The sequence below is a fragment of the Orcinus orca genome, chromosome 2, assembly GCF_937001465.1.
Source record: "Orcinus orca chromosome 2, mOrcOrc1.1, whole genome shotgun sequence".
Classification (NCBI taxonomy): domain Eukaryota; kingdom Metazoa; phylum Chordata; class Mammalia; order Artiodactyla; family Delphinidae; genus Orcinus; species Orcinus orca.
In genome coordinates this window covers 129,940,964-129,963,233 of record NC_064560.1, presented here as the reverse complement: position 1 = coordinate 129,963,233, position 22,270 = coordinate 129,940,964, and positions in this window count along the sequence as shown.

Genomic DNA, 22,270 nt, shown 5'->3' with positions numbered 1-22,270 from the left:
ATGTACAATTGCATACATACAGAAGAATGTTTGAGGACTTCCCTGGTGGTGCAGTGGTTAAGAATCCGCCTGCCAATGCAGGGGACACAGGTTTGATCCCTGGTCTGGGAAGATCCCACATGCCGCGGAGCAACTAAGCCCATGCACCACAACTCCTGAGCCTATGCTCTAGAGCCCGTGAGCCACAACTACCGAAGCCCACATGCTCTAGGGCCAGCATGCTACAACTGCTGAGTCCCCATGCTGTAACTACTGAAGGCCGTGCGCCTAAAGTCCGTGCTCCGCAACAAGAGAAGCCACCGCAATGAGAAGCCCGCACGCCGCAAGGAAGAGCAGCTGCAACTAGAGAAAGCCCGCGCGCATCAGTGAAGACCAATAAATAAATAAATAAGTAAATAAGTAAAATAAGATGGGTATATCTTTAAAAAAAAAATTGGTTATATGGGGATGAAGTTAAGGGTATGCAGAAGGGGCCTTTTGGTGGTAATGTTCTACTTCTTAACGTTGGTGGTGGTTACAAGGATGTGATCACTTTGTGATAATTTACTGACCGACATATTTATGATTTATGCTTTTCCTGTGTGTTCATTATAATTCAAAAGTAAAGTTGATTTTAAGAAGGATATAAGTAATATATACTTAAGATATAAAACATACAAAAAAACTTTAAATATTTCTTAAGCTCATATAAGCACTAGGAAGCTGTTATGCAAATAAAGAACTCAAAAATGATCAATAATATTGAATTAATCTATGTGCTCCCACTTTATCCATTTCTATCTCCTCTTCTTAGAGATAACTGCAAGTATTTATTTGCATTTTTTATTGATTTTCCCTTTCTTTAAAAAAATAGTTTTTATCCCAAATGTATGTAATCCTAAACAGAACTTGTTTTCTTTTGCTGGTTGTGGAACTTTATCAAATATGCTTGCATACTGTGTGTAGTCTTCTGTGATTCACTTTCTCCATATTGTTACATGGATTGCTTTTTCTATTGATTTATTGGAATAAACCGTCACTGGCTAAATGTGTTGCAAATATCTTCTCCTGGTTTGTGGCTTTCTTGTTTTTCTTTTGAAATGATGTTGTCTGATGAATGGAGGTTTTAAAATTTTAAGGGGGTGGCGTTTATTGCCTTTTATTTTGTAATTAATGGTTTTTGCATATTATTTAGGAAGTCATTCCTTCTTCTAAGGTCATACAGCTATTCTTCTGTATTATATTCTAAGTTTTTAAAGAGTTGTACTTTCACCTATAAGTCAATCTGTCTAGAATCGAAGTCAGGAGTATCCATTTTCATATGGACAATTATTATCTGAGCACAATTTGTTGAACAGCCCCTCACTTATCCACTGACTTACAATGGAACTTCTGTCATATAACAAATTTATAAGAAACATAGGCATGTTTCTAGGCTTTCTATTGGTCTAACCCTATACGAATACCACACAGTACTACGTTACCATAAATCCATAATGGTTTTATAATTTATAGGGCAAGACCCTTCACTTTTTTCTTCTTCCTCAGGATTGGCTTGGCTCTAATTGGTCCTTTTCTCTTCCATATACATTTTAGTATTAGTTTAGCAAGTTCCTTATAAGAGCCAGCCATGCCTATGACTTTAATCATATTAAATTTTTAGGTCAATGTGGGTAGGTTTGATCTCTTACTAGTATTGAGTCATCTTAACCATGAAGATCATGTGACTCTATTTACTTAGGACTTTAATGATGTTCTTTAGAGTTTTATGGTTTTCTCTATGCAGGTCTTTTACCTTTTTGTATTTTAAAGAATTATTCCTAAATATTTTTGTGGTACAGACATGAAATTGACATTTCTATATTGACATTTTATCTAGCTTCGTCTAAAACTCTTATTAATTTTAATAATTTTTTTTTTTTTTTGCGGTATGTGGGCCTCTCACTGTTGTGGCCTCTCACTCTGAAGCCAGGATTCAGACGTGCAGGCTCAGCGGCCATGGCTCACGGGCCTAGCCGCTCCGCGGCATGTGGGATCTTCCCGGACCTGTGCACAAACCCGTGTCCCCTGCATAGGCAGGCGGACTCTCAACCACTGTGCCACCAGGGAAGCCCAATTTTAATAATTTTTAAGTGAATTAGTTTGGGTTTTTTATGTAGAAAATCATACATCTGTAATGGCTGTTTTTATTCTTTCTAATCTTTGTGACATTTTTTCCGTCTCTTTACTCTGTGCCAAGATCTGCAGTAAAATTTCAAATAGCAACAGTGATAGAGGGCAGCCTTAACTTGTTACTGATTTTAGCTTAAAAACGTAGAGTATCTTCTTGTATTAACAAGGTTTCATAAGACACCATTGCTCCTTGGAAATCATTCAAAATTAACAACATTTTTTTTTTTAATGAAAAAGCACAATTTCTATCTTCATTAAAACTAGGGACAGATATAATTCATAGACACAAAAATACTTATAAAAGCTTCCAAAAATAGCTCACCAAACAGGAACAAAATCGTGCTGAATTAAAGAAAGAGTTTTGAAGAATTAGGAAAAGGAATTCTAGAAGACATGAAACAGATATCCAAATGATGCATAGGTGCAGTATCTGAAAAAAAATCGAAACAATGGAACAGAGAATAAGTTCCAGATACAATTCAAAAAAGCTTTCTTGAGATTTACAACAAAACAAAATAAAAATGTGTATCTACATATTGTAAGGACACACCATCAAAAAACAAAAACAAAAAACAAAAACTGACCCAGAAAACTCAACATTGGGACCAAGCTTAGTAAATTTCTTGGATTTTAAAGATAAAGAAAGACTCTTTTGGGCAGTGGTATAAAAAGAACAAGACACTTACAAGGGGGAAAAGATCAAGCTGGCCATGGATTTCTCCACAGCAATTGACAGAAGGGAAGAGCTACAAAATACTCAAGGGAAGAAACTGTGAGCCAAAGATTTTTTAAATTCAATCAAGTTGTTCTTCAAACATAAACACCTCAGATAAATAATGTTAAACATGTAAGAAACCACAAGTCTTTCTTGAAAAAACTACTGGAAAAATTAAACAAAGAAATGAGCTGGGGAAATTGTGGCAAAATAATTTGTTGAGCATTGAACATAGGTAACTATAAAACTAAGTCTCAAAGAAATGTGGTGCTTATGGTGACAGAACAGAATGTGAAAGTTATATGCCTATATATTTATAAATGAGACAGCTACACACATTTGGAAGGAAGGAGGAAACAACATGAGGGATAAGTTCATTGATTAAAAGGATTAGCTAGGAGTCAAAGGAATCCTTCAAAGCCAAAAAACCAGTAATATAATTATAGATATATTTAAAAGTATAAATGTAAATATTGGTAAAGTTAATATTATCGACAAAAAATAGAAAGTAGAGGTCATAACAAAGTAAGGATAGTTACTGTCAAAAGAAATGGATTAAGTAGGGATATTAGATAAGGTCATAATTATAAAGGTAATGACTAGAACAAAAAGAAAAACTTTTATAACTATCAGACCTACACATAAAAAATAAAGTGAAGAAAAAAGACCACTGTTTTAAGTCTCTTTAAAAACCTACAAAAAAAGGGAATTCCCTGGCGGTCCAGTGGTTAGGACTTGGTGCTCTCAATGCTAGTGTCCTGGGTTCCATCCATGGTCTGAGAAAAAAAAAAGAAAGTAATGTAAATTTTTTGGAATTCCCTGTCAGTCTAGTGGTTAGGACTCTGTGCTTCTTTCACTGCCGAGGGCCCAGGTTCAATCCCTGGTGGGGCTGGGGAACTAAGATCTCGCAAGCCATGTGGTGCAGCCAAAAAAAGCAACATGTAGGGCTTCCCTGGTGGCGCAGTGGTTGGGAGTCCGCCTGCCCATGCAGGGGACACGGGTTCGTGCCCTAGTCCGGGAAGATCCCACATGCCGCGGAGCGGCTGGGCCCGTGAGCCATGGCCGCTGAGCCTGCGCGTCCAGAGCCTGTGCTCCGCAACGGGAGAGGCCACAACAGTGAGAGGCCCGCATACCGCAAAAAAAAAGGACAAAAAAAAAAAAAAAAAAGCAACATGTAAAAAGAAAAATATAATGTAAAATTATTCAATAGACATAAGATCAGGAACATTTTTCATATCAATAAATATAAATGAAATTAACTCATATTTTCAGAAAGATTTTCCAATAAAGCCAACTACTTCATATATGTCTATTCTCTATACATGATAAATGGCTAAAACAAAGTAATTCAGAAAGACTGAAAATAAAAGAATGACAAATTATACAAGCAAAGGCAAACAAAAGAAAGCTAGAGTCATAATCTATTAGTCAAGGCAGAATTCTGGCCAAAAAAGCATTAACTGAGATAAAGGACAGTCTGTAATGTTAAAAAGAGCCATCTACAATGAAAACATCGTGGTGTTGAATATCTATGAGCCAAATGCCTCAACTTCAAAAAACAAAACCTACAAGATAGAGAAATAGACATGTACAGAAGAGTTTAACTCACCTCTCAGCCCATGATAGTGGTTAAAAATTAATTATATAAAAAAATGAAATAAAAATTTTGTTAGGAAAGTATAATTTACAAAAATTAACCAGTAAAGAGGTAGAAAATTAGATTAATTTTCAGGGAAGAAATAAAGTTGTCCATTCACTACCTCACATGGCTTTACTTTCTACCAAATCTTTGAAAAATAGATTACCAATGCTATTTCAGCTTCTCCAAAGAATACAATATGTCAGCAATTGCATTTTGAAAGTCAGTTAAGATATCACTTAGTTCTTAACATATACCTGTGGGACGTCAAGTTGATCAAAGACCTTGAAGACTAGATGACGGACAAAGAGCAGGAGAGTTGACATTTTCCAAAATGTGCAGTGAAGGTATACTGCTGATCCTTCCTGTTAAAAGAAAATTGCTCTGGTGGTTCTTTATAATTTGTATAGAGGAAAATAGCACAATTTATTTCTGAATTGATTTGCTTCACACCTAGACCATATCTGAAGATCCCACATAGGGAACAGTGGCTGCAATTAGAATCAGCGATAATTAAATTGATCATTATCTACAGATATTCTCCAATACCCATCTGCCTAATGAGAACATTAGGAGTTTGTAAGTATCATCATTGCCACATTTTAAAAGTTTTAATGTTAACAATAATTTTGGCAATTTCCATAAGAATGTGGTCTGCTTTTGGTTTATTATTCCAGAATATTAATGTGGAAATTCTACTTAGTCTATTTCAATTATATATTTTGGAACTGAGGAAATAACCATGGACATCTGAGCATATTATGAGGCAAATCTAGGTCAAAATTCTATATATCATCTAACGTCGTAAGCTCCTGCTTTGACTAATGGTAATGCGGTGGCATTTTGGATTCCTAGAATTTTTCTAGATTTATAGGTTAATTACTGAATCCATTTATTTCACTTCTAAGGACACTATAGTTCTTTACTTACCATCAAATATCCCTATCAAAACAGGGATCCCTGTCTGATTGCCATTCTTTCCCTCTGCCTGTTACTGTGTTTCCCAATGAAATTAGAGAACTCAGGTCAATGAGATATCTCTCACCATTATCATCCCTAGTCTTCAGAGGACAGACACCACAGAGCTTTTCAGTCATGTTGGTTCTCCCCTCACTAATTCATTTTTCGATGCCTAAGAAAATGAATGCCTAAGGGGACCTCTTGAGAAACAGTAGGAAATAGGATAGATTATATAGTATAGTAAATCCACTCTAACATTTCTAAATATCTGCATAAGTCTTTGGATTTCTTTCTCTACATTATGCTAGGGAAGTTCTGTCATGTAACTATTGAATATAGGTCATTGAATATAGGTCACCATTGAGTTCTGGTTTAGTCAACTCACAAAGCCAACTATCAGAGTCATTTCTAGTTGCTCAAGCTAACACATTAAATCCAGTGGGAAAAAAAAAAAATCCAGTGGATAAGTGTACCCAGAGTGAAGAATTTGAGTCAATGTACTATTATACTCCATTCCTCTTGACCTAACACCCATAGAATTGATTCCTGTCCGTATTCTCCAGGTGTGTGCTGATATAAATTAGAGAAATCTTGCATGTACTTTGGTGTTTAATATATGTTTTCCTGGGTCAGATGTTGTACTTGCACTCACTGGGGAATATGTAAACAGATTCTAGTTATGGTTATGGTTATCATGAAGCAATGATGGACAGAGAGGGTATCTTAAGGAGAACAGTTATCCTCTTGCAAGGCAACTGCCTTGGGTAAGGTTATTACAGGATCTTCAAGCAAGAGTAGATGAGCTTCTTTAGTCAAGAAGAGAGGCATTTCTTCTACTTGGCTAGGATGCTCATATACCTCAGATTTTCCCTCATCTACCCAAAGGTTTCAATTTTAAGTCTCAGGGTCCCTACTCCTTCCCCATCAATGCCTTTACTTTCCAACAACTCACTTCACAAGGGGCTGAGTTCAACTTACGTTGTAATATAGCATCCTGTATAACTAAATTTTTAATCTGATTTTCAGCCGCGTCTGCCCTGCCCTAAAATAAATAAATAAATGGTTAGTTTAGGGATAGTATGAACAATTTTTGACCATGCCTTGTGCTGGGAGTTTAAAGCCCTGAATTTGTGAGTTTATTTCTGTAGACTCTCCAGAAGTAGACATCTAACCCCGTAGTACTTAAAAATCATCATTGCTACCTTAACAACTCAATGCAGCAACTAATTGTTATCCCAAATTACTGCCTTCTATAGGCAGTTCATCCCAAGTAGTCTCAGTTGATAATTTAAGAAATCATGATTCCAATGCATGCCATAGATTAGCAGTATCCCATTTTCCTGTGAGTATATGGCATCCCTGCCTTTAAGCTCCCATAACTTGGCAAATCACTCTGAGAATCCAATCTTGGTGAATTGTTTCATTGGCTTACTGTTACTGGTAACAAGTACTAGATAACTTAGGGTACAGTCAGTAAAAGAGAAATGATGTTTTATTTTTCACAGAGGTGTTTTCATATAGGTAACTAGTTACAAATTTGTTGAGGAGATGAGGGAACAAAAAGGGGCAGATGATGTAATCCAGGGATTAACACAGGATGCAGCCAATATCAAGTCTGGGGTAACAAAGGAGAAGATTTGGTGTTATAAGAAATAAAGAATACCCCTCTGTTGTGTGACTTGGGGTACAGCAAGGACTTGACATCCAAGGAGGGACTCCTTAGGCAATGCTGAAACCATGGAGCAAGTGCTAAGAAGCCAGTACTGCAGCTAAGGGGGTTCTAGGAAGACAGGTTCTAGGACTTCTTAGAGGGGGTGATACACTGGAACCAGGGCTGAGGAAGAGACTCTGCCATGTGAGTGCTGGATGTGTTAAAATGTGAATGGAAGATGTGAAAGAGAAAGAGTCATTTCCCCACTTCTCATTTTCCAATATCCAGCAGTATCTCAGAGTGGCTGAGTCTAACTAGAAGTCAGTCAACAAGACAGGTTGTCACATGCCAACATAGAACACAGAAAGGTGGCAAAGGTGGCAAAGAATATTCACATAGATGACTTTGTCTCACTTTTCTTAGCTTTCCCAATGGAAGGATAAATTCTGTTCTTCCAGAATTTGGAGGGTAAGGCTTCTACTTCTATTTATAGCAATTTTTATTCTTATTTCAAAGTTCCACTCTGACTTGTCTTTTTCTCCATTTTTGCTACTATTGTCATCTTAGTCTAAGACCCTTCCATCTAATACTTGCCTTGTTTTAACCCTCCCAATAGAAATATACTACAAAGGTCCATGAACTTTTATCTTCAAATTCTTACTATTTTTTAATATACACTGGGCTCTCTGCTAAAGAATTATTGATGCATTAATTAGGATGTATAGCTATGAATTTATCCTTTATGGTTTATTTTATTGTGAAAGGGAAATAAAACATGTCGGAGTTCAGAAAAGCAAATAAAAACTCTGAATAAAACAAAGAGCTGTGTCATTGTCAATTCTAAAACCACAAAGTTCAGAAGATAGATTTAGTACATCAGTGAAACCTATTAGGTCAAGGAGTATATAGCTACTTTATGTCATGATTGCAATCCTATAAATTTACCTCCCACGCCCATCCCTGTTATATATCCCTAGACATCATTCACAGTGGGCTATCTTTCTTCGGACGTGACATCCTCTCACATCTCCACAGATCATGCTGTTCCAACTTTCCCTTTCCTCCCTTCTTTCTAAGTTGAGTAAATGCTCTTCACTGAGCCAGGCTCTGCTCAGGTGTTCTCACCTTTGTGAAGCCTTCTTATGTCATTTAGAACATTTCCAGAGTGCTTGGGTCACACAATTTGAATATCGCTTAGGACATGATGTTTTTAACACGTTAATACAAAAGTAGCATAATAAGTAAGGTGGATTTTCCACGGTATGGTTTCCCAAGTGAACCTAACCAAACAGGAACTTCAACACTGTACCCAATCTTTGAGGCTTTCTATCTCCTCCATGAAAGTTTGAGCTCCGCTTTGAAGGCAAGAAAGAAATGTCATTTGTACTTCTATTTCTAGCACCTAGTTTGATGCTGGATACATAGTGGGTTTCAATAAATGCCTAATGTATTTTAATTATATATCAATGAAAGAATGCCAAAGTCACATATTATAATGCTTTTGGATGGTGTGTGTATTTCTGATTTTCCTACCTGTTCTGGTCTGACAAGTACCAATTTTCTAACCTTTAAATACATCTTTAAATACATTATTTTTAAAAGTTAATATTCCTTCCTGAAATTATTTAACCATTTCTTGCAGACATTTGAAAACCCAAAGAAGCACATTTTATTCCAAGTTTTATGAACATATATTAGTTTTATCTAATAATTTGTGTCTGTTAGACTTGACCCAATTTTAATCTTATCCTCATCATAGGGATAATTTTTGTGAAAAATATTGCAAAGCCTCCTTCAGAAAGCTGACCTTCAAGAAGGGGGACTTACATAATCTCTTTTTTATCATATTCTTGGTTGGATTACAGTACCATTCTGGATGGCAGTAATTATACCTTATATTTAATTTTTTGAGGAGAGGCTTTGCGATGACTCTAAGCCTAGCAAGCATTGTCAAGACCTGGACCGGGTTTTCAAACAGCCGCTACAACCATGAGAGAAAGGGCAAGTTTTGTCCAAGGGCTGTGGGATCATGAAGCATGACCATGCCTACACACATGGATCTCAGTGGCCATCTGTAGTCTCATCTTAGGGTATGAAAGCTCCACTTTGGTTAAGATATTTTGTTGTGTTTGATTTCTGAGTATTTCTGTTCTTAAGATCAAAGATCTAAAAGAGAAAAACATGCTAATGAAAGAGAAATGAGCTCCATACTTAAACATAAATGAGGTTAGACTGCTAGGATATTTCATCTTCAGAAGCTAGTATGTTACCATAGTGAACAAATGGACTTTCTGTCTGGGCAAAGGCCTATTTGCCCTCCCAGCTGATTCCACCCTGCACACTGATGGATACAATGCTAATAACGTCCAGTTGTCTCTTTCTTCAACACATTTCATTTCTCTGCATCTTGACACCATGTCAGTTTGAGGCAAGCTGTGGCAGGCACATTGCCTAAAAGGATACCCATGTTGGGAAGCAGCAGCTGAAAGCGCAGTACCAGGATTACCATTAACAGTCGGGGAAGAAACGTTCTTGTTGTAGTCTTATTTGCTGGAAGCCTACCCACTGGCATTTGAAATAGTTCTCTCCTGTCAACCAAACAAATTGTTTTGCAGATCTACTAGGTGTTTAGGGGATAGAGGAATAGAATTTTCAGATCTTTAGGAGCTTTTTCAGGAGGCGATCAGCATTTTGTAGTAAAATCTGAATTTTTCTTTTTAAAGGATGGGTTCTTCCTTCAGCAGTAATGGTAAGGTACCCATTGTGCCTAGAGATTACAGGAAATACTAGTTTTCAGAGGTCTTATTAAAATTGCCCTACTTTTGGAGGGTATTAATGAAAATTCGGATATCTTTAAATATCTTTACTTTGGTCTCCCAGGGTATCAAGGTAACCTGAGTTAGCAGAACAAAAGATAATGTCATTGTTTGGAGAAGCTATGATAACTTTCTTCTTTAATCTTCAAATGACCTTTGCCCTTGAATCCATACTTCACATTTATCTTACCTGTTTTCTCTTACTTGCCCTCATTGGCAAAAGAGATGTCAGTCTACAACATAGGCTGGGAGTAGTGCTTATGAAGACCTATAGATGTACGTTAATGTATTAAAATTAAATTATATAAAACAGAAAAATGTTAAGGCCTGCAGTGAATAACCACCTTTGCAATGCAAATATGCCTCTCTCTATTATTCTTGCAACTGGAGGTGTTCAACTTTTATCTCTTTTATTTCTTTACACTTCCATGTAGAAGCTCCTTTCTATGTTTTATTTATTTCTACTTCTGATTAAGATTTCATCTGAAGAAAGTGTTGTGCTACTAAAAAATTTTTTTAATAACACTGAACTATACACATTATATGAGACAGAATGAGGTAAAATACCAGTCTCCAAAAATCTTTGAATTAAGGATACCCGTTTGAATTGTTTATCTCAGTGGGAATTATCCTGTGAAAGTCATAGAAGCCTTTGAAGAGTTCATCATCCTTGTGACACTTTATGAAAGTTCGTAAATTCTGCCAGGCACATGTCTACTTGTTAATATTTACCAAACCCTCTGGGCCATCAAGACCCAAATATTTACTATCTATATACTACAAGTATATTTTTATAGTACTTATGAGGTTTTTTTGGGTTTTGTTTCATTTTGTCTTTAGTAGAAGCCAGGAGTGATAACTGAAGAAAATGTGAGAACATGATTTTGTGATTTGCATCAACATACCTAATATGAAACTATATTTCCCAGTACTTCCTTCTCTGCATGGTTCAAGTTTAGGGCTGTCCACAGTATAAATTTGTGCAGGATTTGGAATATAGATATGAAGTAGTAGTCATTATACTCTAAAGCATGGTTGGCAAGCTCCAGGCTCAGCACACTGACTGTTGTTATCAATAAAGTTGTATTGGACATAGCCACACTTGTCTTCTGCTATTTTTCACGCTACTGTGTTATACAGTTGGGTGACCACAACAGAAGCCAGGTGACTTTCAAAGCCTAACGTGCTTTGCTTTATGGCCTATAGATGCTGTACATATTGATATATATTTTATAAAGAAAATTTGCTGACCCCTGCTTGCCAAGTGCTGGTGCAGCTCATTCAGGCTGTTTCCCTTCCTCAGCGTGGAGCAGTTGGATCTCGCCCTTCAGCTTCTCTGAGTCCCGAACCAGGCCTGTGCACAGCTCTATAGAAAACGGCCCCAGCTCTATCTGCAGGCCATCTGCATTGCTGGGATTAGATATAGTGAGAGATAGATATGGTTTGCAGTTTGCCTTTGTGGGTTCCAGCTATCTTCATATGTTCTAGCTTGTCCTAGATTTTCCATGTTATGAATCCAGTTTTCTTCCAGTTTTCTGGCTGCTTTCCTATTGACCTATAGTGCCTCAGGCCCACTCCCTTAGAGGCCAAGGCAGCAACCTTTCTCAGACTTTTTTTTCCAGCTTCCCTTTGTTGTCAATTGGTTAGTGATTTTTCTATGATCACTCAACCGTCTCCTTCCTATTATTTCCCAGAAGCCCCACAATTATTTAGGATTTAATCCCTACAATAACTCCTAATTCTATACCACTCAAATTTGTTATGCTTTTCTTGATTGAATTCTGAATGTTACAGTTATTGATACTGGGAGTGGAGTGCTGCTGTTACCAAAACGTAAACATGTCTGGGTTTGGGATTAAGCAGTAGGCTTCTGCACTTTCTTAACAATTTGACTTCGATTTTTTCCTCTCTCTTTCACCTTCAATCTCTCTGTTTCTATTGGATCAATCTCAAATACTCAATTTCTCTGCTCCATGAAATAGTCAAATTTCTCCAAAAAACATTTCCCACAAACTGCATTTTCTTGGACATCTCTTATCACTCATTCCCAATAACATACGACGTCCATACAACAGTCCACCCAAACTACCCTTGAAAATTCCACCAATAACCTGCATGTTTCCTAAGTCAATGGTGCCTTTTCTCTTCTCTGTTGTCTATGTTGTCTCCTGTTGATTTGTTTAAATACCCATCTGCCTTTGTCACATTGACCACACCTTCCTCTTCAAAATCTCCTCTTTAATTTCCTTATTGTACTGTCTTCTAGTTCTTTTCCTACTTTGTCACTCCTCATTCTGCTTCATTAGCTCCTTCTCCTCTACCTAATATCTTATGGTTGGGATTCCATCCTCTGTCTTCTTTTGACATTATATCTCCAGGTAGTATAAATTCTCATAGATTCAAATGTCATCTTTCATGATTAGTTGGCCTTTTAATTTATATCCCCAGTCCAGATTACTTTTCCAAGCACGAGGCTCAAGATCCAGCTGTTTATTTAACGTTTCCTCTAGGATGTCCCATAGACATATCAAATTTAACATATTTCTTTTTGTTGGATTCCCTAGAAGCAAGCTTTGAGGTGGAGATTTGGGAGCATGTGACTTATTAAGGGAATGTTCTCAGGAGAAACCTGTGGAACCTAGGAGCTTTGGACTGTAACTTGAACTGCAGGATCTATCCTGGTTTGAGTCTTTTGTACACCAAACCCCATTATGTGCTACCGCAGAAGAGTGGTCAAAACTACCAGGCTTCCTTGGATATAGCAGAACTAATAGCCTAAATGCAGTCCTTATTATTCTTCAGGAAACGTTGCAAGTGTGAGCTTTACCAGGAGCATCCCGAGCAAGTAGGAAATAGGTACACTAGAATGGTAGGACTGATCCAAAGGTGGGATATCTCTAAAAGTTTAGGAAAATATTGTTATTTCTATAAGAAATATGTAACTTGTTAACATATAAGGGGCTTATTATGGTTATTTTAAGTGAATTAATAAACATATTGATATTTTTAAAAGAAGATTAAATAAAATGAAAAATTTAGTTATTTAGTCACACTAGTCACATTTTAAGCTCTCCAACAAGTGTCCAACGGCTACCATATTGTACAGTGCAAGAATAGCATATAGTAGGCACTCATAATTTTTTGCATTGATACTAATATAACTCCATCTATGCTATTGATTACGCTTCCTGTGACACTCTGTCTCATAAACACATGCACTAGCTCAAACTGTTCCTCGGTCCAAAAGTAACCTTCTCGTTTCCTCTCAGTGTCCCCACCCTCACCCTGAAAAATAATTACTAATTTTTCAAGCGTCACCTGTCAATGAACTGTTTTGACTCTCCCTTCCTTGAAAGAATCAATTATTTCATCCTTTCAGTTCCACTGTACTTCCATGGATTTCCATCCTAGTATTTTTTTTCATACTTTTTGCATTTCTTTAGCTGGACCGAAGTCTCATGGATGGCAGGGCCTGGGTCTTATTTGTCTTTGCGTTGCTGTATCTAGCACAATTCTAGCATACAGAAGTCGCTCAGCAAATGCTGTTTAAAGGGAGAAAAATGGAAGGATCTCCCCCCTCTTTTTATTTTTTGTAGTCTTATGACATCTATTACTTTTACCTCTCATATCTTTGACTCTCAACTAACTTTTCTTTTTTACACAAATATGCTAAAGTCTGTTCTATTGAAAAAATCACATTTATGAAACTTTCTTGATGTCATATTTAAAGGTTACATGATTGGATATACCAATTTTTAGACACGCAGATATTTTACCAATGACAATAGTTAGTAATATAGAAGTCTACAACACTTTATTCATAATTCCAAAAATTTGCATATTCTAAACATCAAAAGGTTTTCTTGTAACTCACCTGGTAATAGATGGTAATAATTCCTGATGTGGTATGCATGGACATGAGGCTATTTATAGCCTATTGATCTCTGTTAATGTGAATATTAAAATGGTATTTGAGTATTTGTGCCTCACTGCTTTTCTAAAATCAGAAAACTTCTGAATTCTGAAATATGTCTGGCCTCAAAGATTTGGAATTGTCTGTGGACCTGTGTGTCTTGTGGTTATTTATACATAGCAAATATATAATATGTAGATTTTTTATTAGTAGTATAAAATTTAACAAAGATAGTTTAATTGGTTTATTCCTAAAAATCATTCTACGGTTAGTTATTGAAGTTTTAAAACTTCAACAAAAATTCTGTTTGGTACTTAGGATAAAGGAAACTATTTTCAAGATTTTGAGTGTATAAAAAATCAGGACTATTTTTTTTTTGGCTGTGTTGGGTCTTTGTTGCTGTGGGCAGGCTTTCTCTAGCTGCGGCGAGCAGGGGTTACTTGCTGCGACGTGCAGGCTTCTCATTGCGGTGGCTTCTCTTATTGCGGAGCACGGGCCCTAGGCACGCAGGCTTCAGTAGTTGCAGCATGGGGGCTCAGTAGTTGCAGCACGTGGGCCCTAGAGTGCAGGGTTTCAGTAGTTGTGGCCTGTGGGCTCAGTAGTTGTTGCTCACGGGCTCTAGAGCACAGGCTCAGTAGTTGTGACACATGGGCTTAGTTGCTCCATGGCATGTGGGATCTTCCTGGACTAGGAGGACCATGTCCCCTGCATTGGCAGACAGATTCTTAACCACTGCGCCACCAGGGAAGTCCAGGACATTTTTTATGTCTTATTTTTTATTCAGATAATGACCAGATGACAATAGCTTCAGTTTCATTATTTTTGAGAACATACTTTTACAGAGCCTAAAATTACAGAACAGTTCTGGAATTTTCTATACTTACACTGTTTATACCCAAAGTTGCCAGATACTGTGTCATCTTGATTGACATAGTTCTACCAGCCAGAATAAAACCATCTTAAAATGATATGGTGGGCTTCCCTGGTGGCGCAGTGGTTGAGGGTCCGCCTGCCGATGCAGGGGACGCGGGTTCGTGACCCGGTCTGGGAAGATCCCACATGCCACGGAGCAGCTGGGCCCGTGAGCCATGACTGCTGAGCCTGTGTGTCCAGAGCCTGTGCTCCACAACGGGAGAGGCCACAACAGTGAGAGGCCCGCGTACCGAAAAAAAAAAAAAGATATGGCAAACACTTGACAATTAAGTCACACAGAGAGGTCCGTACTCCAAAAGCAATCATGAAAACTTAAAGTGTGATTCATGCTCAAAGATTGTGACTCTCCCCCAAATTTGTGACTGTATTTCCTGTAAATAACTCTGCAGTTTTTCAGTAACCATGGTTCCACTGACTCTAGGAAAGTTTAGCAATGGAAGTGAATGGAGTCTCCAGTGGGTACTGGCCCAATCCACACGAACAATTTGAGTATGAAAGTACTCACTTCCTGGAACAAATCAATGATGTTCTTGTATTTCCCCCTGCAGTTTCAAATTCATTGTGTTGAATTACTCTATCGTATCAGTAAAAAAAGAATACAATCTTGTGAACCGATAAGCTGGAGTAAGCCAATAAGCTGGAGATCTCAAAGACATCGCTTTCCAAGAAATGCCTGATCTGGGGAAGCAGTTCAGTGAATCTCTATCAAGTTTCAGTGACTGGGTCAGTTATTAAGCTATTGTCTTGCAGCATCAAACCCACCCAGCCAACCGAAGGTTTGGGAGGCTGGGGCTGAGACTCTGTAAACTGCATTTCTGTTTTGACTCCCAGTTGTGCTTGGTTTATAGGAAGCACTAGAGAGAGAGACCAGGAGGCTGGAGGACAAAGAAGAGACAGGCGCCTTCCTGTTTACTTTCTACTCCTGATTTTACTTCTTGTTCCCATCATTGTCGTCCTAGCAAACCTTCCTCACTCTGGCAGCAAAAGTGTTTTCTAGTAGTAGCAGGTATTTGAGTTTGCTGTTTCTCTAAGACTCACTCCTCCAAACCAGCCTCACTGAACCTCTTCGGACATACCAGCAACAGCTGGCTGGTGCTCCCTTCTCAAATTCTGGGTTTCAGCTGTATAGGGTCTCTCCTCTGAGTATTGGAGATATCAATACCAGCTGGCCAGAGACTCCCCTCCTCAGAGACTCTAAGTCCCCATTCTCTGGTGCCCTTTCTCTTCTAAGCTTGTAACTTTTAATAATTCTAACCTCATTCTCTTTATCCCCCCAGCCTAGGGGCTGTAGCTGTTTCCTTGTTACCATTTCCTTGATGCATTTAGCCTTGCCATTTTGATTTTACAGTTTTCCAATGCCTGGGCTAAAAATTATTTCTATTAAAAATCTCACAATTAAAATAACAGGTGTGATTTCTATCTTCTGACTGGACCCTGACTGATACAGTGATATAGCTATAGGATTGCACTAAAGTAAACTCAAACATAAGAATTTAATTCAGCTTCTCCTACACACACTCCTAACTCGTTAACATCTAGCACCAGATGCACCACCTCAATTACTTTCACCATCACGGCAAGCAGTGAGCCTCATTTGCAGGTTCAGAGTCCTCATTTTTCTGGTAAACTTTAATTATCTGTTAAGTCCTTTTACTTCTTTTTATCAATTGCAGATGGTTGGTGTAGCAAATAAACTCATTTTCTCATCATTAGACTAAATTTCTCAAAATGTTTTGCTGAACAAACATTAATCCTTATTAGCTAATATATGCTAGTATAATTAAGAAAACTATTTCCCCCTAAAATCCCAGGCAATCTCCATTTGCCCTTGAGGTCACACGCTGGATACTCCCTATACAGAAAAATGTCCACAACAGAAGTTTGTATTGCAAAGTTTTGTTTGCTTGTTTTTGTTTTGTTTTTCTATTTCAAAATCATATTGCACCCTGAACTTTGCTTTAAAATAGATAACTGGGAATTTGCTTTAGCATTTACAGTTTTCCTGAGGCATAAGCTCAAATTAATACCAATATCTGTTTCTACACATCGCTATCACACTTTTTAATCTGTTCTTAGAATTCCTTAGTGAAGATTTCGGTGTGTGGAGGATGGCAGAAAAAGCATGGAAAACAGCTCCAAAGTCTTTGGTTTTGTGGAAATCAGTTTTTGTAGGCTTTATAGTTCAGCTTCTTTTTTGTCAGCTAGCCCTAAATGCCCTGAAATGAAAAGTAAATCAAAACAAATCTCTTAGATCATTCTTACTGATATCACATTGTATATGTAAACAGTGCTTTCCAGTTGGTAAGCATAAGTAAGACAGATCTTGCCCAGAGAGTTTACCAGCTTACACGGATGCTACATAGGAGGAAAACAGAGAAGAGGCTGTTTTGCTTTTGTTTGAGATTCACAACAGCTGTTGTATTCTTCTTGACTGGTTCCAAATTTAATAAGGCCCAATAAATCTCTAAGAAAATAGCCCTGAGACACTGCTATTGTTTTTATTTTGGTGTTGAGCTCATAGTACAAAGTCTTTCTCTTTTCAGCACACTTTCTGGCAAATTTCAGAGTAGATCATGCCAAACATAAAACCCAAAACGCTAGCCCAGAAAATCACAGAGAAAATCACATCCCTGGCAATGGATATTGACTAAGAGAAAGCTTCCCTTAAAACCTAACTCAGACTGCTAGCATTTGCAAATCAGGTGGAGATTGCTGGTCTGGCTACCCTCAGAGCCGTCAATGCCTTTTTCAAACCATTGCTTCAAACTCTTGGCTATTGTTCCCTTATAAGTAATCTGGGGGAAAATATCATCAAAAGCTTACATAATTTCTCTGGTCTGCAAAATGCACCCAGCCCACTTCATTGGGATTCACTGTCCTAGAGATTACACCCCCGGTGTAAGCCACCAAAAGGAGCATATTACTGAAGTGAGTAATATAGTTTCAATTTTTAATGAAGTGTTACTTGTCCACAACATTATCTCTTTTAGGTTCCGGGCTGTGTGCCAATGATAAACTGAGCAGCTCAAAATCTTATCTATTTTTAAGTGACCAGTATTTAGAAGTAAATTCCCTGTTCTCCTCAGTGAATTGATCTACTGTTTGGCTACCATCAAATATTTTACAAGTGTACAAGATGTGATTTTTGTTTTTAGTGGGGATGGGGACTGAAATATATTTCTATTTCCTCTTTTGCGCAAAAGTTTAAGTAATATGCACAGCTGAGTATGTACAAATGAAGCACATCTTCAGATGAGCTTGAGGCTTTTGTGATTTCTGCCTGAGTTGGGGAACAAGTAAATATGTTATAAATGTGAGCAAGTCTGTCTGCGAGGTAAGCAGGTAAGAGGAAGGAGAACCATCTTCTGTGCTTCAGTTATTTGTACTTAAGTGCAAGTAACACTACTTCCAGGTAGGATGGGATAAAAAAATCCCCAAAGCTAGGCTGAGTGAAAACATCCTCCTCTGTGAAGATGGAAGAGAAACAAGACCAATGTCAAGTGGCTGTTGGGTGGAAGAACATGGTTGAGGAGAAGGAAGGGAAACGCTGAGCCACTGGATCATTCTTTAGAATCAGGAAGTTTCACAGGGACCTCAAATGTAATAAACAGGTACTGACATCAGCAGATGTCTTTCCTGTGGAGGCGCACAACAGTCACTGCGTCCAGTTTTGAAATGACTTAGAAGATGAGCAGGGTATTCCTTGAGCATATATCTGAGATGTGCTGGAGAGCCCAGAGAAATTTACAAAACTTATAACCTACTAAACTCATGATCTACTAACCAGTTTGGCTGCTTTACAGGATACCATGAGAACTTTCCTCATTTATTCCTCTGGCAAATCTGAAATCCTGTTAGAAACTTAAAGGTTAGAAGGAGGCAGGCTATACTTTAATTTCTCTCTTTTTTAAGTTTCAGGCTCTGACTTTGGAAAGTAAAGAAGAACGTTTGGAAGAGTACAAGACATCAGAATTTGATATTCTGGATCATTACTTAGGGTATCCAAACAATGACATTAGAAAAATATTCTGATCAAAATGACTTCAAACTAGAATGAGTGGAAGGCATTAATGAAATATAAGCAGGTAAGACTGTAAAACTTACAATGGTTATATCATGAAATAATGATGGTTATATCATGAAATATCATGAAATAATGATGAAGAGCAGAACAGTATTTCACAGGAGAATAAAGAAAGGAATTCAAGAGCTAAACTAATAGCTTCAGGCAGGTATAATGTCAATATACAGTATAGTTTATAAAGTGTGCCTTAAATATAATATGCTAAATATTCTCATAAGGCAGGCATTACCAAATCTTTTTTTAAAATTTTATTGAAGTATAGTTAATTTACAATGTTGTGTTTAATTTCTGTTGTACAGCAAAGTAACTTGGTTATACATATATATATATATATATATTTTTTTTTTGGCATTGCCAACTCTTGATGTTGGGACATATGACCCATAAATATTTAAATAAAATTTTTTTATGTCTCTATTGGAGTATAATTGCTTTACAATGGTGTGTTAGTTTCTGCTTTATAACAAAGTGAATCAGTTATACATATACATATGCTCCCATATCTCTTCCCTCTTGTGTCTCCCTCCCTCCCACCCTCCCTATCCCACCCCTCCAGGCGGTCACAAAGCACCCAGCTGATCTGCCTGTGTTATGCGGCTGCTTCCCACTAGCTATCTACCTTAGGTTTGGTAGTGTATATATGTCCAGGCCTCTCTTGCGCTTTGTCACAGCTTACCCTTCCCCCTCCCCATATCCTCAAGTCCATTCTCTAGTAGGTCTGTGTCTTTATCCCTGTCTTACCCCTAGCTTCTTCATGACATTTTTTTTTCTTAAATTCCATATATATGTGTTAGCATACGGTATTTGTCTTTCTCTTTCTGACTTACTTCACTCTGCATGACAGACTCTAGGTCTATCTACCTCATTACAAATAGCTCAATTTCGTTTCTTTTTATGGCTGAGTAATATTCCATTGTATATATGTGCCACATCCTCCCTATCCATTCATCTGATGATGGACACCTAGGTTGCCTCCATCTCTGGGCCACTGTAAATAGAGCTGCAATGAACATTTTGGTACATGACTCTTTTTGAATTACGGTTTTCTCAGGGTATATGCCCAGTAGTGGGATTGCTGGGTCATATGGTAGTTCTATTCGTAGTTTTTTAAGGAACCTCCATACTGTTCTCCACAGTGGCTGTATTTACATTCCTGCCAACAGTGCAAGAGGGTTCCCTTTTCTCCACACCCTCTCCAGCATTTATTGTTTCTAGATTTTTGATGATGGCCGCTATGACCGGTGTGAGATGATATCTCATTGTAGTTTTGATTTGCATTTCTCTAATGATTAATGAAGTTGAGCATTCTTTCATGTGTTTGTTGGCAGTCTGTATATCTTCTTTGGAGAAATGTCTATTTAGGTCTTCTGCCCATTTTTGGATTGGGTTGTTTGTTTTTTTGTTATTGAGCTGCATGAGCTGCTTGTAAATTTTGGAGATTAATCCTTTGTCAGTTCCTTCATTTGCAAATATTTTTTCCCATTCTGAGGGCTGTCTTTTGGTCTTGTTTATGGTTTCCTTTGTTGTGCAAAAGAGTTTCATTAGGTCCCATTTGTTTATTTTTGTTTTTATTTCCATTTCTCTAGGAGGTGGGTCAAAAAGGATCTTGCTGTGATTTATGTCATAGAGTGTTCTTCCTATGTTTTCCTCTAAGAGTTTGATAGTCTCTGGCCTTATATTTAGGTCTTTAATCCATTTTGAACTTATTTTTGTGTATGGTGTTAGAGAGTGATCTAATCTCATACTTTTACATGTACCTGTCCAGTTTTCCCAGCACCACTTATTGAAGAGGCTGTCCTTTCTCCACTGTACATTCCTGCCTCCTTTATCAAAAATAAGGTGACCATATGTGTGTGGATTTATCTCTGGGCTTTCTATCCTGTTCCACTGATCTATCTTCCTGTTTTTGTGCCAGTACCATACTGTCTTGATTACTGTAGCTTTGTAGTATAGTCTGAAGTCAGGGAGCCTGATTCCTCCAACTCTGTTTTCCGTTCTCAAGATTGCTTTGGCTATTTGGGGTCTTTTGTGTTTCCATACAAATTGTGAGATTTTTTGTTCTAGTTCTGTGAAAAATACCAGTGGTATCTGATAGGGATTGCATTGAATCTGTAGATTGCTTTGGGTAGTAGAGTCATTTTCACAATGTTGATTCTTCCAATCAAAGAACATGATATATCTCTCTATCTATTTGTATCATGTATAATTTCTTTCATCAGTGTCTTATAATTTTCTGCATACAGGTCTTTTGTCTCCTTAGGTAGGTTTATTCCTAGATACTTTATTCTTTTTGTTGCAATGGTAAATGGCAGTGTTTTCTTGATTTCACTTTCAGATTTTTCATCATTAGTGTATAGGAATGCCACAGATTTCTGTGCATTAATTTTATATCCTGCTACTTTACCAAATTCATTGATTAGCTCTAGTAGTTTTCTGGTAGCATCTTTAGGATTCTCTATGTATAGTATCATGTCATCTGCAAAAAGTGACAGCTTTACTTCTTCTTGTCTGATTTGGATTCCTTTTATTTCCTTTTCTTCTCTAAAAAGAAAAGATTGCTGTGGCTAAAACTTCCAAAACTATGTTGAATAAGAGTGGTGAGAGTGGGCAACCTTGTCTTTTTCCTGATCTTAGTGGAAATGCTTTCAGTTTTTCACCATTGAGGATGATGTTTGCTGTGGGTTTGTCATATATGGCCTTTATTATGCTGAGGAAAGTTCCCCCTATGCCTACTTTCTGCAGGGTTTTTTATCATAAATGGGTGTTGAATTTTGTCAAAAGCTCTCTCTGCATCTATTGAGATGATCATATGGTTTTTCTCCTTCCATTTGTTAATATGGTTTTTCACATTGATTGTTTTGCGTATATTGAAGAATCCTTGCATTCCTGGAATAAACCCCACTTGATCATGGTGTATGATTCTTTTAATGTGCTGTTGGATTCTGTTTGTTAGTATTTTGTTGAGGATTTTTGCATCTATGTTCATCAGTGATATTGGCCTGTAGTTTTCTTTCTTTGTGACATCCTTGTCTTGTTTTGGTATCAAGGTGACGGTGGCCTCGTAGAAAGAGTTTGGGAGTGTTACTCCCTCTGCTATATTTTGGTAGAGTTTGAGAAGGATAGGTGTTAGCTCTTCTCTAAATGTTTGATAGCATTTGCCTGTGAAGCCATCTGGTCCTGGGCTTTTGTTTGTTGGAAGATTTTTTTTTTTTTTCAACTTAATATATCATTTTTATTTCCTTAGAACCATTGCTAAAGTATATCACTAAAATTATTTTGCAATACTTTTAAAAACAAGTCTTGCCAAGACTTGTTCACAGTGAGAAAAATCCTGCATACTTCGTCACTAAACCAGCTATACTTTCCAAATGTGCAAGGAGTTCATCCCTTTTTATTTGTAGATGTTCA